Source organism: Melopsittacus undulatus, chromosome 4 (assembly GCF_012275295.1).
Source record: "Melopsittacus undulatus isolate bMelUnd1 chromosome 4, bMelUnd1.mat.Z, whole genome shotgun sequence".
Lineage (NCBI taxonomy): Eukaryota > Metazoa > Chordata > Aves > Psittaciformes > Psittaculidae > Melopsittacus > Melopsittacus undulatus.
The window spans coordinates 48,923,248-48,946,736 of record NC_047530.1 but is presented as its reverse complement, the minus strand read 5'-3'; the positions used below and the strand labels follow the sequence as shown (position 1 = coordinate 48,946,736).

The following is a 23,489-nucleotide window of genomic DNA, read 5'->3' as shown; positions in this document are numbered from 1 at the left end:
CACAGTTTGTGACTATTCCCCCGTTATTATAAATGGCCCATTCCCCAGGTCAGAAAACAGCTTATATTTCTCATCACACAGGATAAAAGCTTCAAATATGGAGGTGCAAGAGCTGTTCAAGCCTTGGAAACAATCTGAAATACCCAGAGTACCTGCTTTCTCCTCCCCAGCCAAAGAGAGGAAGCATTTCAACTTCCTGCAAATTTCCACTTCCCCAATCCAAGGGTGAGAACAAAATGGAGAACACCCAATCAATGATCTATTTTTCCCAATGCCTCCAAGAAGCCAGAAATCACCCTCAGAATGTAGCTTGTGATGCTTGCCTGGTCCAGCCCAGAGGATGAGGTGCGCCTTGGCCACCTTCAAGCCAAGCAGAGACAAACACTGACCTGCCGCTCTCCCTGTCTCATCTCAAAGTGATCAAGGATTTTATTTCCATAGGATTACAGGAAATTTCAGGCTCTGTACCTCTCCTCCGAGTATAACCAGAAAAAGCCAAAGGGCCCACAGAAATTCTCCTCCTTAACCTGCCTTCCAGCCTCCTTCAGAACAGCTGGCATCAACCAGCAGCAAACCTCTTTCCACTCCTATTCTCATCCTAGGGGAGAGGGTAATTAACAATTTAGCAAGTGCAAAACTGGGGATAAATCTTCTGGATTTTGTTTTCCATTTCCAGAATAGCTTTCAGGTTCCTACCCTGCCTTGGAAAGCGGTCACACATCAAGGACACACTGCTGAGTCTCCAGAAAAGAGGATTCATTGATGAATATGCAGGTGCACTGCCACAGATATTTATTTATAACTTTGTAGGATTAAAAAGGCCTTTAATGACCATTTGCCGAGAGCTGAAGTCACTCCTTTCTCTCACACACAGAAGCAGAGTCAAATATAGACGAGACCCAGAATTAATCCAGGCTGAAACCTTTGATAAGACACGTGGGTATTTTAGAGGTCGCTGCTTTCATGCTACCTGGCACATGATCAATTAGTCAGAGGTGATATCAATCCCCGCCTGAACCCACCCAGAGATAATAAGCCCTTTAAAGCACTAAAATGGAGGCATATCTCTGGAGAGGCAATTCAACCCCCTGTCTGGCACTCAAATACAAGAGGCTGTCCACTGGGGGGGAGTGATACAAGTCACTGTCCTTCAATAAGTGATGGATATCATGGCTGCATGACCAACTTTAACCCCTGAAATCACCTTGCTGGGAGGTGGCAAACCTCTGGCTGAAGGGGTTTTGATGCTGTCAAAGGTCTTCATCTCCTGCTCCACACATAGGTCTCCTGCTCCACACATAGGTCTCCTGCTCCACACATAGGTCTCCTGCTTACAAATGCTGGCGGTCAAAGGCTCCACCTGCACTTGCTGTTACCTGGAGGACCAAGATGGGCTGGAAACTGGTGCTAGGAACTGCAATGGCCCTCTTGCCTGCATGGAGAGGGAGATGCTATAAAAATACCTTGTGTTTTCCAAAAGGATTGAGGAGCTGAATCCCCATGCAACTCATGCTCACCTGGGCCTGCTTTGGGGAAATTCAGCCTTTTGAACCTCCTACCCCAACTTCTTTAAGCTCCCAGCAGGTCATTAAAAAGCCAAATGAATTCAAAGAGGACAACATCAAGTCCAATGTCACATCCTAGGCAATCCTCATACCGCATTAAAACACTCCAGTAATTACTTAAGGTGGAGTAGATCTGAGGGACTAACCCTCAGCATGCAGCATCTCAAAGATGCAAAGCTATGTTGTTTCTAGCACATCTAATCCTGAGTCCCAGGGATATTTCCCTGCCAGAGTGGGAGAGAAAACATCCTTTCACTACATGAGATACTGAGTTTGCAAGACTCTTAAAAGATTAGAAGGAGCAATGGGAGAAGAACAAAACCCCACAACCACAAAAAAAAAAGTGCCAAACAAACCCTACAGGAATCCTTCCCATGGTACAAATCCCTGTGCAGATACAGCTTTCTTCCCCACCAATGGTAGTGCAAATGGGAATACCCTGGACCAGGTAGGATGTGGCACAACTTGATTCCTAGACTAGGTTAGCCCTGGGAAAGCCTCACAGAGCCCTCCCTTTGGGATGGGACCCTGAAGACACAACAAGCTGCCCTGAGAAAGCTCTGTCCCAGAGGAATGAGGCCAAGGAGAAGAGGAAGAAGGGACCTGGAGCAAGCCTAGGAAATACCTGACTTTCTACAGTCACAAACCATTAAGCAAAGACCTGGGCATACTGGTCAAGGAGACCACAAGCTGCTTCCTGACAATTAAGCTCAAGATTCTCTTCAGAGAAGCAAGGGGTGCGTCACATTGCAGGAACTAGCCAGCACCAATAACAACATGCTAAGAGGAAAAAGCCTGGTCCACCCAGCTTTCCCAGCACAGGTATGCTCAGCTCTTTGCAGAGGAGCACTGCCACCTCCCAAAACTGCCAGAACTTGAGGAAAAAAGTAAAAATCAGCAAGTGAAAACAGCAACCTCAGAGACTCCAACGAAACCAAGCAAACCCAACCCATTTTTATTCTTATCTAGATATGTCTGTGGTGTTCACTCAACACTCTGCACACCACCAACTGCCTGAGGCAAGCATCTAGAGGCAGAGACCAGCTCCCTGCTGCATGCTCACACCTCCCAGGGAAGGTAATATTCCCAGCAGGAATCATTAAACAAGCAAGAGCTTCCACCCCTTGCCAATGGCTTCCCCATGCTGGCAGGAAGAGCAGGGAGCAAAGGGGAGGCTGCTGCTCATCAGGATTCCCTGCTGACACAGCTACTCATCTACAGGATGTTTTAGGTGCCTCTAAAGTCCCTGTGCTCAGGAGCACAGTGGTAGGTCTAACAACATTGGGGACCTCCAAGGGGACCCTAATACATTGTGGCATACCTTGCCAGTTATACAGAAGGCATTTGGGAGACATAAGAGGGTTTGAGCATGTGGCTTTTAAGACCAAGGGCTCCAGCAGGTCCTGTGCTGCACAGGATTACAAAGCAGAGCAGAGGAAGCCATCCCAAATTGAGCCAGTGCTCAGCTGCCCCAGCTCAGGGCTGATCCACCCATGTCTTCAGGTAAGAAGTGTTGTGTTGTGGCATTCCCCCCCTCTTTTTTTCTTATTGTAGATGACTAGCCTGGGGCATCTGGAAGCACCTCAGCCCTCAAGAAAGCGCTGACTGCAGTCCACAAAAAGGCAGATAATCAGCTGCTTTTAGATACTCATGGACTTGGCATCTGAAAAATGGAAGGGCATGAAATTGTTAGCAATCATTTACAATAATAGGATTTTGTTAAAAACTCTCAGTGGAGACACGCTTATGTCTTAATTTGACTGCACAGGTTTACAAGGGCATGGACAAGTTGGGACAGATCATGGAATATCCCTTAAAAAGATGCTCTTAGAAACAACGCATACAAACAGAGCTAGTACTTAAAACATGCCTCACGCCTTTATTTAAACTTGGGCACGGAGCAACCCCTCTCCAAGCAGCACCTGGACTTCTTCCTAGCTCACCACAGCACCCAACATCACAGACTCTGCTCTGAAGCCTTGGCACACACACCATGGCCTCCCAGCCAGGGAGGATTAACCGCTTGTCTGGATTTGGTCCCAAAGCATAGAGCAGAATGGCTCGGGTCACTTGCAAGCCACCACTGGAGGTTTTTTCCATAGGGAGAACACACACAAGACAGGGCAGAGAGATGTTTAAAACATGGATGAGATGAACCAGTAGGGCGATACTTGTCTGCAGCACATGGCAATGGTGAAGGCAACCATAACACATCTCCACTACAGAGGTGGACAACACACACATTGTTGAATCACACCAGCTCCCATTTTACCTTCAGTCCCCAAAACACTTCATCACAGAAGCTCCTCTATTTGCCTGGGCACAGTAAATTGTGCGTCTTCAGCAAGTACACCACCCTACCTCTTTTGGTCAAGTCATGCTTCCAAGAGCAGGCACAGGATCACCCTGGGATGATTCAGACCAGCCATTGCCGCATGGCTTTGGCCAGACACCACTTGCTGCCAAAAGGTTTGGTCAAGCCTGGCAAGCTCCCCAGCATGCTCGCTGGGGCCTGCAGGTACCCAAAGCTACAGGGCACCTGAGCATAGCCCTAACTTTTTCTTAAGCATAAGGATAAGGTATTTAAAATAAATCAGTTTAAGAACTAAGTCTGGTTTATTATCTCGTGGTCAGACTGTTGAAGAGGTCCCCTCCTTCAAGCCTTGGGTAGAGCTAACTCACACATCTCTCTTGCACTCATTCGCAAAGAGTCTTAATTTTTAGAGCAACTGGCACACACTCAAGAGTGCGGAACCCCTGGACTCCCAGTGCTCAATGCTGCGGGGTGCTGGGCACCTGCAGGCTCTTCAAGCTGCAGTGCTCCCTGGCCTGTGAAAAGGTGGAAGGAAGGCTTTAAGGAGATGCAGGCACTGGGGGGGGGGGGGGCTTCTTAGTTTCCATGCTATTTCTTTCAAGAGGGCATAGAGAAGCCAGCAGAGCTATGGTGAAAGGGAAACCAGGCACTGTTCTCAGGCTCTCAGCAGATAACCAGCAGATAACCAAGATGTGGGAGGATTCCTGGCATTCCAGCAACACCAGCAGAAGGTAAGAGAACCCCCCCCTTCCCCAAAACCCCTTCCCAAGCAGACACTGCCAGCACTGCCCAGTAAGGAAGGCAAGCAGCATTAAGATATGCTTCTTGCTCATAACCACTGCAGACAGAGCATGTGCACACATGCATTTGCTCTCTTCTCCCTAGCAAGAGCTGCAGTTCTTGCTGCACGAGGAGCGTGATCCCACACAGCTATCCTGCAAGATGAGCTGACAACTGCATGTAGCATCCCTGTCCCATCCTGGCTGGATCCAGTGCCCCACCATTTGACAGCCGAGCTCTGATATTCGTGCTGCCACACGTCCCGGGGCTCGGCGCCTGCCTGGCAAGTCTCGGCAGAGCACCATGCCAGGGCCCGCAAGTGTGCCGTTAGCACCGGCACCCCTGGGAACCGGCCCTGGCTTACTGCGGTGAGCACCCGCAGCTCCCATCTCACCTCCTTGGGTCATTTCTCATCCATTTGCACCTGCCTTTTCCTAATTTCTCCTGAAATCGGCCATCCAGAGGTGAATGCCATGGGCTTTGCTGGAGGCAGCGGCTCCGAGTGCAAGGTGCATGCCCCTTTCTGCATGTAATGCCACCCTCAAACTCACGTTTGGGTTTTTAACCTGCCATTGGGATTTTAACATGCAATTACAAAGTGCTGTTACAGGGCAGGGGAAAAAAAAAAACAGGGAGAAGAGTTTGTTCTCCCATCAGCAGAGTTACGAAACAACCTGCTGGCAGAGTTCACAGAAGGCATCAGAAGTATGCAGCGAGGAGCCAGGCTCTTATCGAGGAATTTAACCCCTCTCCTCAGGGAGCTGGAGACGTCTCTGAACGGGGGGAGGATGGACAGCTTTACCCTGTGGATGGGGACTGCGAGGGGAGGCTCCTGGCACCGGTAGCTGAGACCTGACACCACTTCGGCTGCTCTTCCACCGTGGTCTCTGGCCGGCATTTTCAGTGCTAAGAGGGACCGTGATGCTGCTCCCTCAAGTGGGGCTCGGGTGTGCCATATCGGTGGCAAAGCTGCCGGAGATGTGGTGCCAGCTCCCGGTGCAAAGCCATTCAGGGCTCGACCGACTCGGGCACAGCACAGGGACTCGGGGTCTTGCAGTGATGAACGCTGGTCCCCGTCATCCCAGCCCGGGCTCTCGTTAATGGATTTCGAGTTTCTGCAGGGGTACTCTGCCCCCCTGTCACCTCCTCGCCATCCCTGCCCTGCTCCGTATACTCGGGCACATCCTGGCACTTCACAGCCCTGATAGGATGGGGTTAGCACCGATGACGGTGGGCCCTACCAGGCGGGCGACGAGCCCGCTGTCCCCGTGGGGGGGGGGCTCGATCCGAGGAGATCCCTCCGCCGCCGCAACCACCCTTCCCGGGGCTGCCCCCGGCCCGGCTGCGGGCAGGGCCTCACAGCGTCCAGGTACCGCAAAGCAGCGGCGGCCTCTCGCCGGGAGGCCCGGCCAGGCCCCACACCGGTGCGCACTCACCTGCCGCCGGCCCAGCCACGGCTACACGGCTGCAGTTCCGCCCCTCTGCGGCGGCAGCTCCCCTCCGGCCCGGCCCGGCCCGGCCCGTCCCAGCCCGGCCCGGCCCCGCCGCCCCGCTCCGCAGCGCGGAGCCGCAGCGAACCGCAGCTCCACCACCACAGCCCTTCCCGCCCCTCGCCCCGCCCCCGGCCCCGCCCCCGCCAGGTGAGACACGCCCCCTCCTCATGCCACGCCCCCCCGGCAGGTGAGCCCAGTCCGCCCCCCGCTCCCAGCACCCCAAGTCCTGCAGGATCCTGGGTGCTGGGAAAGGAAATCGCTGATTCTCTTGTGACAAAAAGTATCAATTTCTATTTTTTTTAAATAAAAACCTACTTAAATTCTTGGGTTTTTTTAGTCTTAAATTCTCCCATCTTGTTACCAAAAAGAACTCTTAAATTCTGCTTTTTACCACCAAAGGCTTAAATTCTCCTTTCAAAAATCCTCACTTCTTTTTTTTAAAAAAAGTATTAAATTCTCCTTCCATTTAAAAATTAAGTCGTAAATTCTCTTAAAAATAATAATAAAAAAGACTTAAATCGTTATCATGTATTTTAAAAAGAAGTCTCAAAATCTCCTTTTTTAGTAAGAAAACTAACCAAAGCCACACTGTATTTCTCTACCCCCAGCTCCCTGCCCCGCGGGACCATGCAGATGGGTTCATTCCCATCTGGAAGCCCTCAGCTGTACCTAAAAGCCAGTGCCTGTCCAGTGGCAGGGCCCAGGACTCCACCTGCCCGAGCAGGATGAAACCCCTTTTCACAGAGGGAGAGCTCAGCCTGAGCGAGGAGGTGGGCATAGCTCCTGCACCCAGTGCCCTTCAGTTGTCCAGGGGCTTCGGATGACCTAAAACTGCAGCAAGGAAATGGGAGGGAGACCAGTTCAGCCGGTTTGGGAAGAAGCAGGTGTCTGCTGCCATGTCTGAAGCTTTGGAAACTCCTCACTTCCTCTCTCCACCTGCTTTTCCCATCCTAGCTCCCCAAAATCCCACCCAAAAGCTCTTCATGCCTTGCATGACAATGCCCTTCCTCCATGGCCCACCAAGCAATGAGGGTGGCTGTGATGGTGATGTCTCCACAGCAAAGGCACTTCAGCCATGCCTGTGCGGGTGCAACCCCAGTGCCAAGCATTTCCTGCAGTGGGACAGACACACAGTTACCTGTATATTTCTTTATCCAGAATCTCTTGTGAAATGTCCTACCACTCATGAGAATGAACAACCTACCCATCAGACCACTAGTCCCGAGGTGGCTGCTCTAAAAGGGATTTCAAAACTGCTGTTTCATCATGAAATGTGTGTTAATTTTTACGTACAGTCAGAAAAATCTCCATCTCATGAGGACCTCACCATATTTATGACATCCTTAGCTACTTGCTTCTCACCATATTTATGACATCCTTAACTACTTGCTTCTCCACATCCAAGCTGCTGGGATTAAGAGGTGATGCAACACACGAGTATGTAGCTGTCACTCGGCAGCTTTAATTGGGTTTTTAAATGAAGTTTTCTGTTGTCCTGACGTATTCCTCATAATTATGATCTCCTAAAATCAGATAATGCATCTGGTGCTCCGTAACACGGCTGTGCCCTGGAGACCTTACAGCACAGGAGGAACAAAGATCCCTATAAGAAAACAACAAAAGCTGTTCTCAGGAGATACATATCTTATTTATTAGCTTGAATACTCTTCGAGATCCTAATCAGACACAAATTGAGCAGAAGTTCATTTACCACTACTGAGGTAAGTTGTCTGCCTTTAATAAAAAGGTTTTTGAGTTTTAAATCTTTCTACCTTTAGCAGCTTGTCAAAAGATTGGAAATCTCTTTTCACTTGTAAAAGTAAAGCTATTACTCTAAAATAAACTTCAAACTGCACCTGTGTGTCTACATGAACCCTTGATCCCTCACCCTACAAAGAGTTCTCCACGCCTTCCATTGGCTGAGATGGGTGAAAATGTCGAGGGGACAGTTTCATACTGATGAGCCCTTCCAGGCCAGCTACTCATGGACCACCTTCTCCAACACTTGCAGCACCTCAGCCCAACCTCCAGATTTATTCCTGAAGCTCCTGTGGTGCCAAGGCCATCCTCAGGGATGGACACAGGAACAGCGACTGAGCTGATTTCTGACTTGTGATCACTGGTTCCTTGCTGGCTTTTCTAAAGGTACTTGTACACTGAGCAGCCAAGCTGCTTTCGGGAGGAGAGCGGAGCTATCTCAGCATCTTGAGCAGTTGAATTATAACCAAGCAGGTCCTCTGGTCTCTCCAGCAGCCTCTCTGCTGCAGATGAGATAGCAACCCTATCTGAAGTTTCCCCAAAGAAGGTGATGTTGTCTTGCTGATGTACTCAGGAGTGCAACAGGAAGACTCCTTGTTCTGATGCTCCTTAACATACAGAATTTGTTTGCACCAAAACCCCTCTCATGAGTACAAACGTACTGTGTGCTAGGAGCAGGTCATCATTTGGTGACCAGCTGTCTCCTCTCTTAACAAAGCATACCTCCACTGAGAGGGCCACCCACACCAGCTCAAGCACAGCAGTGTTAGCCCCTGATACAACTTTTCACTGAATAGTCAGCATTGGGGATAAGGGGAAAACAGGTAATTGAGGCACCAGAATCTGCAGAGATGCTGGGTTTTAGCTTTTGAGCTGAAATCCAAAACCACCTGAGCTGAGGCAGGGGGAGGAGACTAGAGGAAAGTCAATTTTGCAAGACCATCTCAAAAAGGAGAAAGTCAGAATTCAGGTTTTCAGAGGTGCTCCACATCCACTGGTGTCCACAGGAACTGAATGTGGTCAGCATCATCCAGCTATCAGGCTATCAAACCTTCTTGCTGGCCTGAAGGTCATCTGTTTTTTCACCATCTTCCACCAGGCACTGCTGGAGGCAGGAGCTGCAGTCCCCTTGCTCCTGGGGGACAAGAGCTGCATGGTTCCCACTGTGCTTTTCTCTCCTCCCTTTGCCATGAGTTCCTTGAAACCTTGGGAATCTGCCTCCAGGCCCTGTGAGCCTCAGGAAACTTGTCAGTCATCACCCCTTCCCAACACAGCCATAAAGTTTCATATGCCACAGAGAAATAACCCTTGCCTGAGTCAGCACATAGAAGAGCACGTTTACTCCCAAAGGATGAGCTTCCCTCTCAAATTGAAACAATTGCCTCCCAAATCCCAGCATTTCCAGGGAAGGACGGCCTCCTGTTGCTCAGCATATATTTGTAACAAGGTTGGGAAGTGCCTGTTGACCCTTGCAGCAGTCTTAGGACTTCAGGAAAGTTCGGAGGATATGAAGTCTTTACAGGTTTCTTTGGAAGGTTTTGAACCCACCGTTGTTTTTCTGGCAGGGGTTTTATTATGCAATCACACACTGCTCTACCAAGAAACAGAAGATGCTGCCTTGAGTGCAACAAAAGGGCTTGTCTGGAAGAATTTTTTCCTCTGTTTCTAGGACAACAAGAGACACGAGAAGGAAAAAGATGCTGCAGCATCACAAGAAAGCTCAATTGGGCTCAGCACTGCAAAGCCACTGCAGCTGACTACCAGTGTACCATGGTCTGCCCTCCACCATTCCCACCTGCAGGCTTGCTTGGGTTAGAACTTGCAGGAAGGAAAAACCTTGGTCTGGTGGGAAGGCTAGCCATTCTCTTTCAAGGGCAAGCCTTCTGCACTATGAAACTTGATATATTTCCTGTCCTCTTCCTTTATTCAATGAAGTATTCATTCCACTTCTGCAGCAAGCCTGCAAAAGTTGCTGAGCACTTGTGTCCTGCAGCTGCAATAGGAGCCAGGATGCTCAACAGCATCCTGCGGATTGCAGCTGCAGACAGCAAACTTTTTGGCTGCACTGGTTTTCTTATGTATTTGGATTGCACCTCATAGGTATACATCAGTTTTCTGGAAACAGGAACAGCAGTGTGTGCCTGTCTGCTTTCCACACTGATGATGGTGGGAGCTGTGAAGGGCAATGACCTGGTGCCCAGGAAACTCACAGTGCAGACAAATGAGAGCCAAGTAGAAAGGCAGCATTGTAAAAAAACATGATGGGGTCAGACCCAGAAATCCTACGAACCTATATCCTCCAGAAACCTGCATTGTCTGCCCTTTGCTAGAATGGCTCTTGCAAAAGGTCCAAATCAGCAAAACCTACGTTTAGAGTGGAAGGGAATGGCTCAAAATGTGGAGCAGAGCTCCCACTCACACCTTTGCAGCAAAAAAAGTAGAAAAAGAAAAATAAGGATATAATTAGTTTGGAGCTCCTGCATTCCTGTCCAGTGTCCCCAGGGGAGAGTACGGCTGGGTTATTACACCATTGCCATTACCCACTTCAAGAGCAGTTCAGCTGTGTGACAACAGGGGAGGAAGAAACAGCCAAAACAGTGGATGAAGATGAAGTGAAACATGGATGAAAACAGAGAGGAGAAGTAGAAAGGGAAAAGGGCAACAGTATCAGGAGGAGAAAAAATGCCCAGGACACATCCCGCAAACCTTAATCCCCAGTCCATGTGTAGGATTCTCTAGACCTGCCTTTCGCCTAGGAAATAGCTCCATTAATTATGGCTGCTGAGTATGGGAATGCAGCAGCTCGTTGCCGCTCTGCTGCTGGGGGAGCCTGTGACCCGAGCTGTCCGGGTTTCCCAAGCGTTTAGCAGTGCGGTCATGCTAATTTAGTTCAGGTTTTTCAAAGGCTTGCCGGAAAAAGTCCTCTCCTTCCCAGAGGCATTGAAAGTTTTGACCTTCTGACCTTCCCTTTTACTAGGAGGTTCAAAAGCAGCATTGCAGCTGTTAAAGTTTTTCTTCATGCCTCAGTGATTCTCTGATGGGGGACCAAGCTGGTGTTTATCAAGGCTTGACCTCTCTTCTCTGAGCCCAGGGATGCCTCTTTCTTGCAGTGCTACAGGCAGTGCAATGCTGGAAACCTCCCTGCTTTGCCATTCATTCCCTCCCTGCATGCAAACGCACTGGTACCCGTTGCTAATCCATCCCCCACCAGGAGCTGAAGTTCCCGGCACTGATCCCATTTGTCCATCAAGCTGCAGATTCATTTACATTTAATCCACCGTGACTTGTCTATGAAACATGACCCTCCTCCTGCTCCAATGCTGGCATCCATTTGGCTTTCAAAAGCCAACTGTTGGTTTCTAAAGAAAAATATAAGGATAAACCCCCTCCCAACAGGCTACTGCTGGGCTCACATGGACCTGTGGTGTCTCATCCTCCCCTCCACCGTCAAGACGCGTTATTTTCAGAGGACATCCTCCCCTTTATTTATATCTTTGTCGCACACTACATCCATGGTGCCAGACTCCTCTTCCTCAAGGACCAACATCAGCAAAGCACTTGAGCAGAGGTTTAACTTCAAGCGTCTTGTTTCAGGATAACACTGCTCATTGTGTGTCCCCTAGTGAGAAGCTAGGCCTGATTCATTACTGTTGGATCCTGCATATTTACTCACGGCAGCCTGATTTCAAAGCCAGGACAGGGGTCAGTGCTTTTTGCTTTGTGCAAGTCCCACCAGCCCAACCCCGTGGTAAAGCATTAAGGTAGGATGTAAAATGAGGTGTGAGGAGGAGGGAGAGTAAAAGTTTCTGAATTGCCAGTCCCTACAGTTTTGGGATTAACCACATTCACACCAACAGATGAGGGTCATTAACACAGTCATTAAAAAAGGGAGAGTCCTGCTGTGAATAATGTCAGGTGCTTCACACTGGCAGGTGCCTGGTCCCTGTGGTGGAGGCTTGAAGGTGGTGAGATAGCCATGAGCTCCTTCCTGCAGACATCTCCAGGGCAGGAGCAGCTTTCACCCTTTGTACAACTGTCCTGCCACCTGAAACCTGTGATAAGCACAGAAACGTGCATGGGTGAGGGTATCAGTTGCCCTGGTTTATGTCCCCAGCCTCCATGCTGCAGAGCTCTCTGCAGAAAGGTGCTTGTGGTAGAAGCTGGGGTAGGAACCTGCTCTTTGGGCTCCTGAATCCCTGCTCAGCTATTATCTCCTTAGGTGAGCTCAGCTTCCCCAGCTGCAAAATGGGGATAATATTTACTTTGCTTGCAGGGGTGTGGAAGACTGTTTAATTAATGTTTATGAAGTGCTTTTAGATCTGTGAACAAGAAAGGTGAGATAAGCAGAAAGGATTCATGAGGTAGGTGCAAAGCATTATGATGAATTATTGAGATTCAAAGGTAAATTATTGTTATTGTTGCTTAATAAGCAGATACAGCCATTAGCCTTGGTCAATCTGATTTCTAATTCTGTTAGCTTCTTTTCATCTCCTTCCCCACAAGGGCATGGTTTCATCCCGCTACTCTCACCCAGTTGAATATTATAACCCAATAAATCATATTAGTCTGACCCATCTCTCCCATCTTCTGGTGAAAAGGAAGGGTGATGCAGCCAACCTCAGTGATAGCATAAATGAGACCTGCAGTAGAGCAGCTTCAACTTTCACCACTGCCTTGAGCTTCTCACCTGTAATGGTGTCTGGTGGAGGCAGACCACTCTTCTTTTGCAATGGGGAGCATCCCCAGAAGCTGACTTTTATCCAGGTTCAACCAGCAAGCTTGCTGGCTGAGCTTCTTCAAAGCCCGCTGCAGGTCAGGAGGTGCGAGCACCCAGATGTGATCCCCGTGCTCATGGTCACCACTCCTCAGATGGGCTGGCAAACATGCACGTGTGAATGCACCTAGCCCAGCCTTTGTTTAGAAAGGCTTAAAGTCTCTGTAAGACCTTGCACTGGTGATGGGTTAGAAGAGCATGGGGTCAGTGACACAGCAAACAGGCATGCAGGAGCTCTAAGCTGGGCTGAAAAGAGTCTTTAGGCAGTTTGGCCATCTCTGCCTTGAAACCAGAGAGCCTGACCTGTTTTAAACCACTGTGAGTAATGTGAATCCAGGGCTGGTATGAGCAGGTTTTTCTGGTTCTCGCTGCAGACTTTCCCCCTCCTCCCCTGCCTGGGCTCCTAATTTCACACTGGGAGGGCACCTGAGCCTGGCTTCCATCCTTTGGGACACCTTTTCCTGCTCTCTACCTGTGCCATTCCCATTGGTCCCAAACTGTTTTTCCAACACCATGCCTCAGAAGCCACCTGCCAGCCTGTGCTTTCAGAAAACTCCATGTTACATATGGCCAGCCCCACATCTCCAGCCTCACAGTCCTCTCTCTCTCTCATGCCACCTACACCAGGTCCTCTCCCACAGCCTCCCTCTGCTGCGGTTGCTGGTGCCAGGCATTAGAACACAGCACATCAGGCCTGTGCCTTGGTAGAACCGCAGTGGTCCCCACTTGGACAGGAATGGGTAGAGTCCCAAGCCCAAATTGCTTTGGGTCCTAACATGGACATCTAAGACCTGCAAAGGACAGGCAAGTTCTCTAGTTTCTAATTGTCCTGTATTACTTTTATGTTCGTGACTGTTTTATACTTTTTACCAGCTAGGAAGCCCAGGGTTATGTAGGAAGACCCTAGTTCAGCAAGACACTTATGCCTTGGCTGAAGCACATCAGACTTAAACCACTGCAGGATTTAAACATGGGTTTCAGTCCCATTGAGTCAAAGTTCTTCAGTGAACAAGGATGAATTGAGGCCTAAAGTTGTTCCAGGGAGAGGTGATTGGCACATCCTCTCACTTCAGCTGTGCCTCCCTGGAAATCCCAGTCTGCTGGGAAAACACCCAAGCAGCTGTCTCTTGTATAAGTACAATGAAGATAACAATAGTTGCCCTTAGTTATTTCAAGTCCTAAGTGGGTCCTATATGCACCTGAAGCACAGAAAAAATAACACCCAAATAAAGAGGAGCAGAGTGGAATTTTTTTCCTCTTTGTCAAAATTTTGCAGTTTTTCTTTCACTTTTAAAGGTAATTTGTTAATATCTTCAAGGGACCAATTTCTTATTATCTATGGATTTTACATGAAGATGCTGTTTTTCAGGATACTTTATTTGCTCTCCACATCCAGAGTACATGATTTAGGTTAGGTAATGTATCTCAGTCAACTGGAGTTCATTTGGAAAGCCAAAGAGAAAATAGATTTATTACCTACTATGCTAAAAATAAATAGTACCCAATGCCTACAAAGTATTGCTGCATTCTTAACCCAAGGTTTTCTAGTAACTACATAAATAAATAATGCCAACAAAGTTGCCTTTCCATTTGTATGCTAGCAGCATGCCTGAAATAGAAATATCATCCAACAGATGCATATTCAGCATGTATCTTCCTTTCTATCGGAAAGTCAGTAAATTGCCTTTTGCTTCCATAATGCTGAGCTCTTGACAATCTTTGAGTGCAGCCATACTCAGCACATGACAAGCAGCTCTAATAACAGGTGATCTAAGCAGAAAGGAGGATTTAGACTGCCCTTGCTCACCGATATTTTCCACCTTTTAATGGTCAAGATTTGCCTTTAGGGTCAGGGGCAACCCAGCACCCACGAGGCTCTGCAAATTGTTGTTTATCTCCCATACCTTGCGCGAACCAACATAGCCCCAAAACACAGGCAACAACCCTGAGAAGGACCTGCCACAGCAGGTGTTGCCACCTCCAAATGGCTCTCTGGCAAGTCCTGCTTTTCTCACCAAGCATCCCCCCCCCTTTTCCCATCAGGCATGGGAAATATGCCTGGCTGGCATTCAGAGAAGGCGGAAAACGACTGAACAGCCAGAAACTTTAGACAGGATGAAGCCTGGACCCAGTCACCCTCAACAAGGGAGAGTTTTAGAAAACACCACCTTTGTGAAACCAGAGAGAGAAGTCAATACAGAGCTTGGCACAGGCAATGAAATATGTATGTACCTAGGACCTCATCCAGCCCTCTCCAGCCACTGTACCTCTTGCCTTTGCATTCAAGGGTGGCTGGATCGCATCCAAAAAAGATGCAGGGGAACAAATGTAGCCCTGGCAACCCCTTGGAGGCAGGGAGGAACAAAGAGGACCCCCGGGCTGAATTTGTTTCCATTTTTAATCCTTATCTATACCCATCACCCCCTTGCATGGAAAGAGGCTTCTCAGCTGTATAGATTTGCATTGCTATGGGAGTTTGAAGTGATAAAACATTTGGCCTGCCTATTCAGAAGCAATTAGTGATTCAAAGCAGCCTGAGACATAGAATCATCTTAAAGGGGCCTGGTTTTCCAAGAGACAGGTGCTTTGATGGAAAATTGAGATTTTTAGAAAAAAAAAATCCTTGGCTGCTAGAAAATAGAATTCCTTCAAGTGTTAGTAGGGAAAATAAATACTGCACAGAAAATTCCAGTTTAGCCTGGTAAAATCTGGGAGGAGATGGGGAGAAATGTCTGAATTTACAGTAGTGATAGAAATACCTTATCTATAGAACACATCTAATCTGCATGTTTCTTTTCCAGGTTAAGGATTTCCCCTCAGCCCCAAGGAGTCATTCCCCACTAACACTGCCATCCCAGCACCCCTGCCCCAACACAGCATCAGCCCCAGTCAGAATTTCTTACTCCGATCTCCTATCAAGGGAGGAGGTACTTTATTTGAGGATTGTTGCTCTTAGACTTTCATATCCACCTAGGCAAAAGGGCAGCCTACCAGCCCTTGGCTTGACTGCATGGACCAGCAAGTCCTTGCTGCTGATGTGGGAGAACAAACTGAGGGAAGAAATGAGACCTGCACCACAGCCCCTGCTGTTACAGTCTCTGACAGGATGAAAAGCCCTGGAAAGGCAGCCCAGGGATGACCAGCTCTCAGGGTCCCTGGGAAAAGGCAGGCAAATCCATACCAAGGGAGAGCTTGCCTGTGTAGACACATCAGGGCAGGGCAAGCTGGAATACCCTTCCCCCTATGCAGGGGAGAAAGAGTCTACACTCCCTGCAAAGAAGTTGTCCTAATGTGTCCTCCTCACGCAGCTCCTTTTCTCCCACTATAATCAGGAGGCATAAATAGGTGCCTGCAACAGGCAACTGAGAGCAAAGCCAGGCTTTTATTTGATGCGGTGGAAGCTCCAGCTCCTCCCTATCTCCACACTGCTGAGTTATGCTGACACAACCACTGAATTGCTGGATCCAGGAGGAAAAAGGGAGGAGAAGATCTCTAAGTTCCATCTGGAGGCGTCTTCTCCTCCCCACTGTACTGTGTGCAGCACCTGGGCTCCCTGCAAAAGCATCGCAGTCAGCCAAAGTCATTTCCACCACACGTGCCATGTTGCTTGGGGGCTGCTATTGGAGCTTTGCCAGGCAGAAACCAGCAGAATACTGCAGGAAAGGGTAGGGCTGAGTTAAAAAAGGAGGATTTCTTCAAGAGATCTCTTGAAAGCTAACAGGGCAGAGGGCCACAGCTGGCTGGGGATGCGTTCTACACAGCTTTTTAGTCTGAGAGCAAATACGTCCATCACTGTCACTTAACATCTGTCTGGAAAGCAGGATGGGTGGGGGCAATAATCTCCCAGGCTATTATATGCAGACTAAGAGAGAAATTAGGCAGCAGATATATTTGGCACCCCTCAGGGGTTTCCAAGGTGAAGCAGCCATTGTGAGCAGGCGCTGCTCTGCCCCAGCGAGTGATGGAGGAACACCTAAGTGGTGAAGATATCCCCTTCTTCCCATAGTGCTGCAGGAATCAAACACTCAGCAGGGAAAGAATACCCTCAACTGCATGGAGTTCTGTGAGGCTTAAAGTGTACCTCGGGCTGCTCAGCTCCAGAGCTGGTTTTGTGTCTGCAGCTGAGATAAGGGCCTGCAACTTGCACTTGCACACATATGGGAACATGTCCTAGCCCAGAAGCTTCCAGGCTGGAGAAGACTAATAAACAGGGAGAGAAAAGATACTTCTTCCTATTTCCCAAACAAAGAATAAAATTCTCAGATTCAGCTTAGAAGCAAAATAACCAGGACATAGACATCAACCCGCACTTTTAGGTACTCACCTGTCCTCACACAGCTGGTCCTGGCTGATTTTTGCCTAAGCTACAAAGCATCAAAGGCAGAGACACAAATTGCAACTGCTTTCCCTGGTCCCAGGCTGCTAAACCTGCACTTCCCTGCCTGTGCAGAAAACTTCTGCTGCACTCAGCCAAAACAAGGGGCCAGACCTGCAAACCTATCCCAGGTGCTCTTCAGAGGGTGCTATGCCTGCAAGAATAACTTAGACTTAGCAAGGTCATAAGCACGTGTGAAATGCAAGCAGCAGCAGTGAGGAGAGTGCCACAGGCACTATGGAAGAGGACCAAGGCACCTGGCTGGGGCTGATCTCAGAAGATCCAGCAGCTCTCATGGCATCTGCTGTGTTTCTTGTCACTCCAACAGTAGCTGATTACATGGATATCTCACTTTTCTTAGCACATATACAAGCACCATCAGGTTTTAACTCACTGTTGCGAAGACACATTAGAAGTGTGACCTAGAAACGCTGCCAAGGTTCATAAAGCAAAGCATACCCATAACTTCTTAAATCTTACACTTCAGTGGTGTGTTGCTTTCTAAGTTGCCAGACTGATGTGGGACCAACAGAGTACCGAAATACCAGAGGTGCGTATCTCCCCCACCCATATCAGGTGTCAGAGAGGATAAAAGGAGTCTAATGGCAGCTACAGGAGTGTCTTTCCTAGATCCTATGGGACTCTCAGGACCATATAGCAACCACATGAAAAACTCACCAGACAAGCAGCAAGAGGAAATACAGCAGAGCCAGGAGGTCTGGAGGTGGTCCAGGACACCATCTCCAACCCACTGCCAGCACCCACTGCTCCCCCACTTCCTCCCAGAGGAAATTTCCGGCCACTCCAGTTCACTCGTGGGACAAGTTTTTCATCCCCTACTTCTGCTCATGTGTGACCGTGCCAGCTGTTTTTCAGCCAAGAGGATGCTTCACACTGAAGGGATCCAGAGACAAGCCTTGTAATTAGGAGGTGGATGCCACCCACCAGTTAATCCCTTCTTCCTCATTTAGCCTAGGAGATACATAGCCAGGTTTGTTTATGTTGCCTGTGTAACTTATCATTTGTGCACATTGCTTTCCATCTTCAAAGCACTTCAGCAGATGTTTTGCACACTTCTCCCTAACTCTCATGTGACAAAGGTTTTGGAAAGGGGATGGACGGGGGAGGGGGAGGGAAGGGGGGGGCGGGGCAGGCAGGGCAAAGGAAAGCTAAATAATTTGCCTCGGGACAATAAGAGTCATCAGTAGAGCCAGGATCAACACTCAGCAGAACCTGCCTTTGAGTCTCATGCTCCTGTCTTTGCCTGTACCTCACTACCTTCAGGTTTAAAAATAGTGTCGGGAAGCCTGGTGCTCATCTTGGTACCAAGGAGCAGATTTCAAGGGGTTTGCTTCAGCTCAGCACTCCTGTGGTCACAGACACTGGATCAATGATTAGACTAAATAATTTCAAACATCTAACAGTGCATAGAGCAGACACAATCAGCAAACATTTCCCTTAACAGCACCACAAAAAAGAGAAGGGAAATGATCCATTTGTGACCTCTCATTCCAGCTGATATTTTGGACGGGTTAAAGCAGGCAGTGGTGGCCCTGCAGCCTGCGCTGCCCCCTCCATCACACCAGCACTACTCTGCAGAGGACCCGATCAAAGACTGGTCCAGCTGTAGAAAAACCCCAGGGGAGACAATGGTTAATTTTTATTTGGTCAGACAGTGCCTCTGCATCAGGCAGTCAGGAAACGCTGATGCCAGCAAAGGAGAAGGTGGAGGAGTGTGTGGACCAGGCGGGGGGATGAGAACAGTTTAAAACACTTTTCCCATTGCTAACCATAGCAGTAGAGCAGCTCCAGTCATGTCAATGGAGCTATAGCAACACGGACACCCAGACCAGCACTGTCATTTGTATCAGCCTGCACCTGGAAATATCTGGTCCAGTTGCCTAAAACTGATAATATATTGATAACCCTGCCACAGCTTTACCATCGGTATTCCTGGCCTGTTATATCGTTGTTGGTCCAAGAGCAGCCTCTCCTGGGTGGTCCCGGGCTCATAAACTAGTTATTTTCTCCCCATCACTGGAACAACCTTGTACTGAAGATTGTTTTGCTGGTCTTGCTGCAATTTTTCTCACTTAGCACAGAGGGAGGGGAAAGCTCACCAAAATGGAGAGAAGAAACACACTCTCTGTCTCTTAATCATGAGGCAAAATGAAAAGTCTCTAGCAGGTAACAAACCACACAACCAGGGCATTCCCAGTACCAGACCCACCTGACAAGCTGCTCCTGGGGGTGAGGTGAGAGCAACACTATCAGCCCCTTGGCTCTACTGCTGAGAGCCCCCTAAAGCTTCCATTTTCTCTTCTCCTGGCAATGTGTGTCAAGGCTCTGCCCCCACTTCCATTCTCTCAGCTGTAGAACATATGTAATGCATACAGTGACTTTCCCAAAGCCCTCCAGGACTTGCTGATAAAGACTCCGGAAGCATTAGAAGACCTTAGTGTCACCATTGCTTTGGGGGTTATTCCTTCCTGGGGTAGGAGAATGTGGCAATTATAAGACTTGAGTCTCCAGCCCTCACCTCCATAAACAAGGAGGTCAAAGTAATTTTGGCTTCTCCACTGGTAGCTACACAAGGTGAGCAAACACAGTGTGCCAAGGCTGGAGACCACAGGCGTTGGTGTGATGCAGAGCTGGAGGCAGCCCCAGACACTAGGGCTAGTTCAGCGTTGGGTATGCTCAGGCTGAGTAATATCCCGAGGAGCCCACATGTGCATGGAGATGGTTGGGACTTGGGAAATCTTGCCCAAGGCCAACGGGGCTCTAGTGAGTGGCCACACAAACTCCTGCAGATCCCATACTCATTAAAAGTAAAATAAATGTCTCCCCTTAATAACCTCATTAATGATGTCTGCTCTCCTAGGAACAAGGATTGCTTGGGGCTTGTGCCTATGGAGAAGATCTGAGCTTATGCTGAAACCTTTTGAGGAGTGAGCTTTGCCAGGGTCCCTCTGCTACAAGGACTTTGTGGTGTCTAAAAGAGGTTGGGTCTATGCTGGCTCTTCCTAGGGGCAGTGAGTGAGTTTGTGTTTCTGTTTCCTCCCCCAAAGGCCCATCTCTGGGACATGTTCAGGTCTCCAGCCACAGGCATCTCTACTTCTCAACATCATTTCAAGGGTATGAGGAAAAGGAAGGGGCACGGACTGACAGGCACATGAGGCTTGCCATGAGTGTCTCATTTTTCAATAAAGCAAGAGGAAAGAAAACAGACCAATCATTATTTTTCTTGGTAAGGAGAAGGGATCATTTCCTGGTCATGATTCAACGCTGTCATATGGAATCAGTGACTGTCCTTTATACACCTCACAGCTTTGCCTTTAAAACACCACTCATAACAACACACCTCTCCAGGTAAGGTGCAATTACCTGGGAGTTCACTAGCTCATTGCTAGCAATTACCCAACTGCCTTGTGTCCCATCAACCCACCCTGATAGCTACATCATCACTACAGCCCTAAAACTGGTAGCTCCTATATCTGACAGTAAATACTATCATTAAACATCTGGGAGTGAGTTTACTACCAGCCATAGTGTGATTACTTGCTGGGGTCAGTGCAAACATGCAAACTGAGCAGAAGGATTGTTATAAAATATGATCCCACTCGCAACAGATGCTATTAGCCAGCAACAGACAGTGTTTATTCCATAAGACACCAGGAAAGACAAGTTATTTAATGACTATCTGGGGAAGTCCTGCTTCACTGGGGCTAGTGCTCCCAGTTCATAAACTGCCTCAACAGAACTGCTGGGGGGATACGGTGAAAGCTGAATTTATTCCTGTTTATGGCCTACAAGGTGTGTGTATGTTTTCCTCTCTCTTGGGTTTCAGACTGACACTACTGTTCATGGGTTTAATAAAGCCTGAAGAATGTGCTTGTCTTAGCCCTTCAAAGAAACAAATCTCATTTGAAGTAACTGGAGCAGGGAGAGCTGTTGGTCCAAGTGGGAGTCATTGAACTCTAAAATCCAGCTCTAAAAACACGATTGTTGAAAAACAATAAATTAAAATACCCAACTCATTTCATTCACCTTCAGGATTCTGAATGTCCAGGCTCACCCAGGTCAAACCTTTCCTAACTAACACAAACAGGTTTTTTTCCCTAGCTTTTATTAAGATACAAAAGGCATCATTTATTCTCACAGATCCAGTAACTGGGTCTTCTAGCCAAAGCTTATCCTGCTTTAAAGCTCTGCCTAAAACTGTAAACTTTGACAACACTGCATGCTGCAGGATTTATTTCTGTTTTAACTGATAACCTGTGCTACGTATTCCCATTGAAACAGTGAAAAATGATCTATGTTAACAGGCATCACACTTTCCCTCTCTCTAATTCCCCCCACAGCCCTGGGATGGGCTGGCTGTGCTAATCTTACACCTCCAGGTCACCAGTGCAAATCCAGGTCAGCGATAATCGGCAGTTTGCTCCCCATCACAAGGCTACTTAGTGATTGCAACACTGGTTTGGGAATTCCTTTGTCAGAGGAGACCTTGCCGCTTCCTGCTCCCAAAGCCCTGTGCCTCTGAATGGAAAATGGTCTGGGACAGCTTCTATGCTCCATCACCCCACTCTAGGGACAGATCCAGCTGTCATCTGGCTGGGGGGGTGGAGGGAAACAGATCTATGGCTGCAGTCACTTTGCCAAAGCATGTACCCTGTGCCAGGTGTGCTCCCAGGGGATCTCTGGACAAAGCCTCCAAATGCTGTGGCAGGGACGAGGCAAATCAAATATTGCCCCCTCAGCCCCAGGATCCTCCCCTCCTGCTCCAGCTCTGCTCGACACACTTGTCAGCAACACGCTCTCTGCTCATTTCGTGTTGTTCCTCTGCCTTGCCCTGCCACCAGGGTGCCAAGAAACTGCTCTTCTGCTACAAGCATGATGTTAGGAGGGATCTCCAATTCTCCTTGTGCCTTCAGGTCTACAGGAAAGGCTTGTTCAGGCAGTCCACAGCCCTGTGCCCTGATAAATACCATATGCTGTAAGCCAGAAGGATTTGGCGTTGCCAGCCCTCTCTGTCCCTGACTTGTGGCACCAAGACTTTTCTGAGTCGTGGCTCTGCTTTTCAATGCGTGCTGCTGCATCCATGCAGGACACGGGTCCTTCTGAAGCTCATGATCTGTGACTGGGCTAGGAGGCTCCTCTGGGATGGGTTACCCTGTGGAGGGGGTTTCTCATCTTGGACAGCTTGGACCTACCCCATAATTAACAGCTGGCACAGTTGCGATGGGTGCAAAATACACTGTGCTGAGGGCTGCCTCCCCACGCAGGCAAGCATCCATCCCCTGCCAGCTCCTTGCACCTCTGTTCCCATCTCCGAAATGGAAGAAAATCCCCTTTCTTTATAGCACACCCCCCCAAAATGCTCCTTGCTTCCCTCCACACAGCTGAGCCATGGGACCCCTTCTCCCTTCATCCCCTGGCTCCAGGGAACAGACATGCAGGCATTTCTCACAGAGGCAAAAGCAGAGCAGCTCTCTATCAGCAGGAAAACCTCTTTAAATTAGGTTTAATTTAAAGCCACCTTCTTATAGCATAGTTCTTAGCCCTAGGTGCCCTGCGGAGTTTTCTTGAATTCGATTAATCAAGCAAAGCCAAACCTACCCAAAATCACCTGCGCTGCCTTCTTGGGGCGAGAGAGCTGATCCCACAACTGTCTGAAGGCTCCTCAGCTCCCCTCTGCCCACACAGCTTCTCCCAGAGCATTCCTCCCGCATGCTCCACTTTCAAGACCCCCAAAGCCCCAGTGATGTCCCCTGCCCTTCTCCCACTTCAAACCAGCTTCTCCGCTGCGAGGGTGTGCAGGTGCCGGATGAGCGACCTGCAAAGTCCCTGCTGATGGCACCCACACTGGGACAAACTCACCCCGGCTCCAGCGCTGGGAATGAGGTATGGGCCGGGACCGCGCAGGGGGTACCTGTGGGGTGGCCCCGTGTGCCGCTCCTCGCTCCGCGGCGACTGCCGCTCCCCAGCGCGGGCAGCGGGGACGGGAAGTCTGGCTCCTCTGCTTCTCGTTGCCAGGACACCTTTGGCGTTCAAACCTGAGCTGGGACCAATCAGCCCCGGGGCTGGGGAGCACCAGCCCCACGTCATCCGCACCGGCGTTTATCGGAGAGAACAAGCGTGACAGCGGTCACACAGCCCGTGGGGCGCTGCCTTTGTGCGGGCCGGGCTGCCCCCGCCCCGGCCGCTTGATGGAAGCCTCTTCTGCCAGGCTGTGCTGAACAAAAGAGCGGCGGCGAAGGGAAGGGGAAAGAGCTTTTTGCATGTGCCCTTACTCCAGCTCCAGCCCAGATCCTGGCGGTCACCTCACCCGGGAGAGGCAGCACCCGGCTCATTTCTGTGCAGGAGCAGTGGAGCTTCCTCCGCGCTGGCAGGGGGCTCTTTGTGCCCCCAGTGTAGCCGCTTCCATCTG

The 23,489-nt window shown here is 49.2% G+C and overlaps 1 protein-coding gene across 4 annotated transcripts in view; it reads right to left on the bottom strand.

The window, feature by feature from the left end:
* Positions 1-23,066, bottom strand: part of RASSF7 (Ras association domain family member 7) — a 35,129-nt gene extending 12,063 nt beyond the window's left edge. For 2 of the 4 annotated variants that reach the window (XM_005149220.4, XM_031049106.2), the window contains exon 1: positions 6,096-6,232. The gene's annotated coding sequence lies outside the window, so the exon portion shown is untranslated. Of the gene's footprint in view, positions 1-6,095; positions 6,233-17,737; positions 17,852-22,939 lie in introns of those variants that run through there. The other 2 variants (XM_031049103.2, XM_031049104.2) reach the window with 2 other exon arrangements.
* Positions 23,067-23,489: the final 423 nt, after the last annotated feature.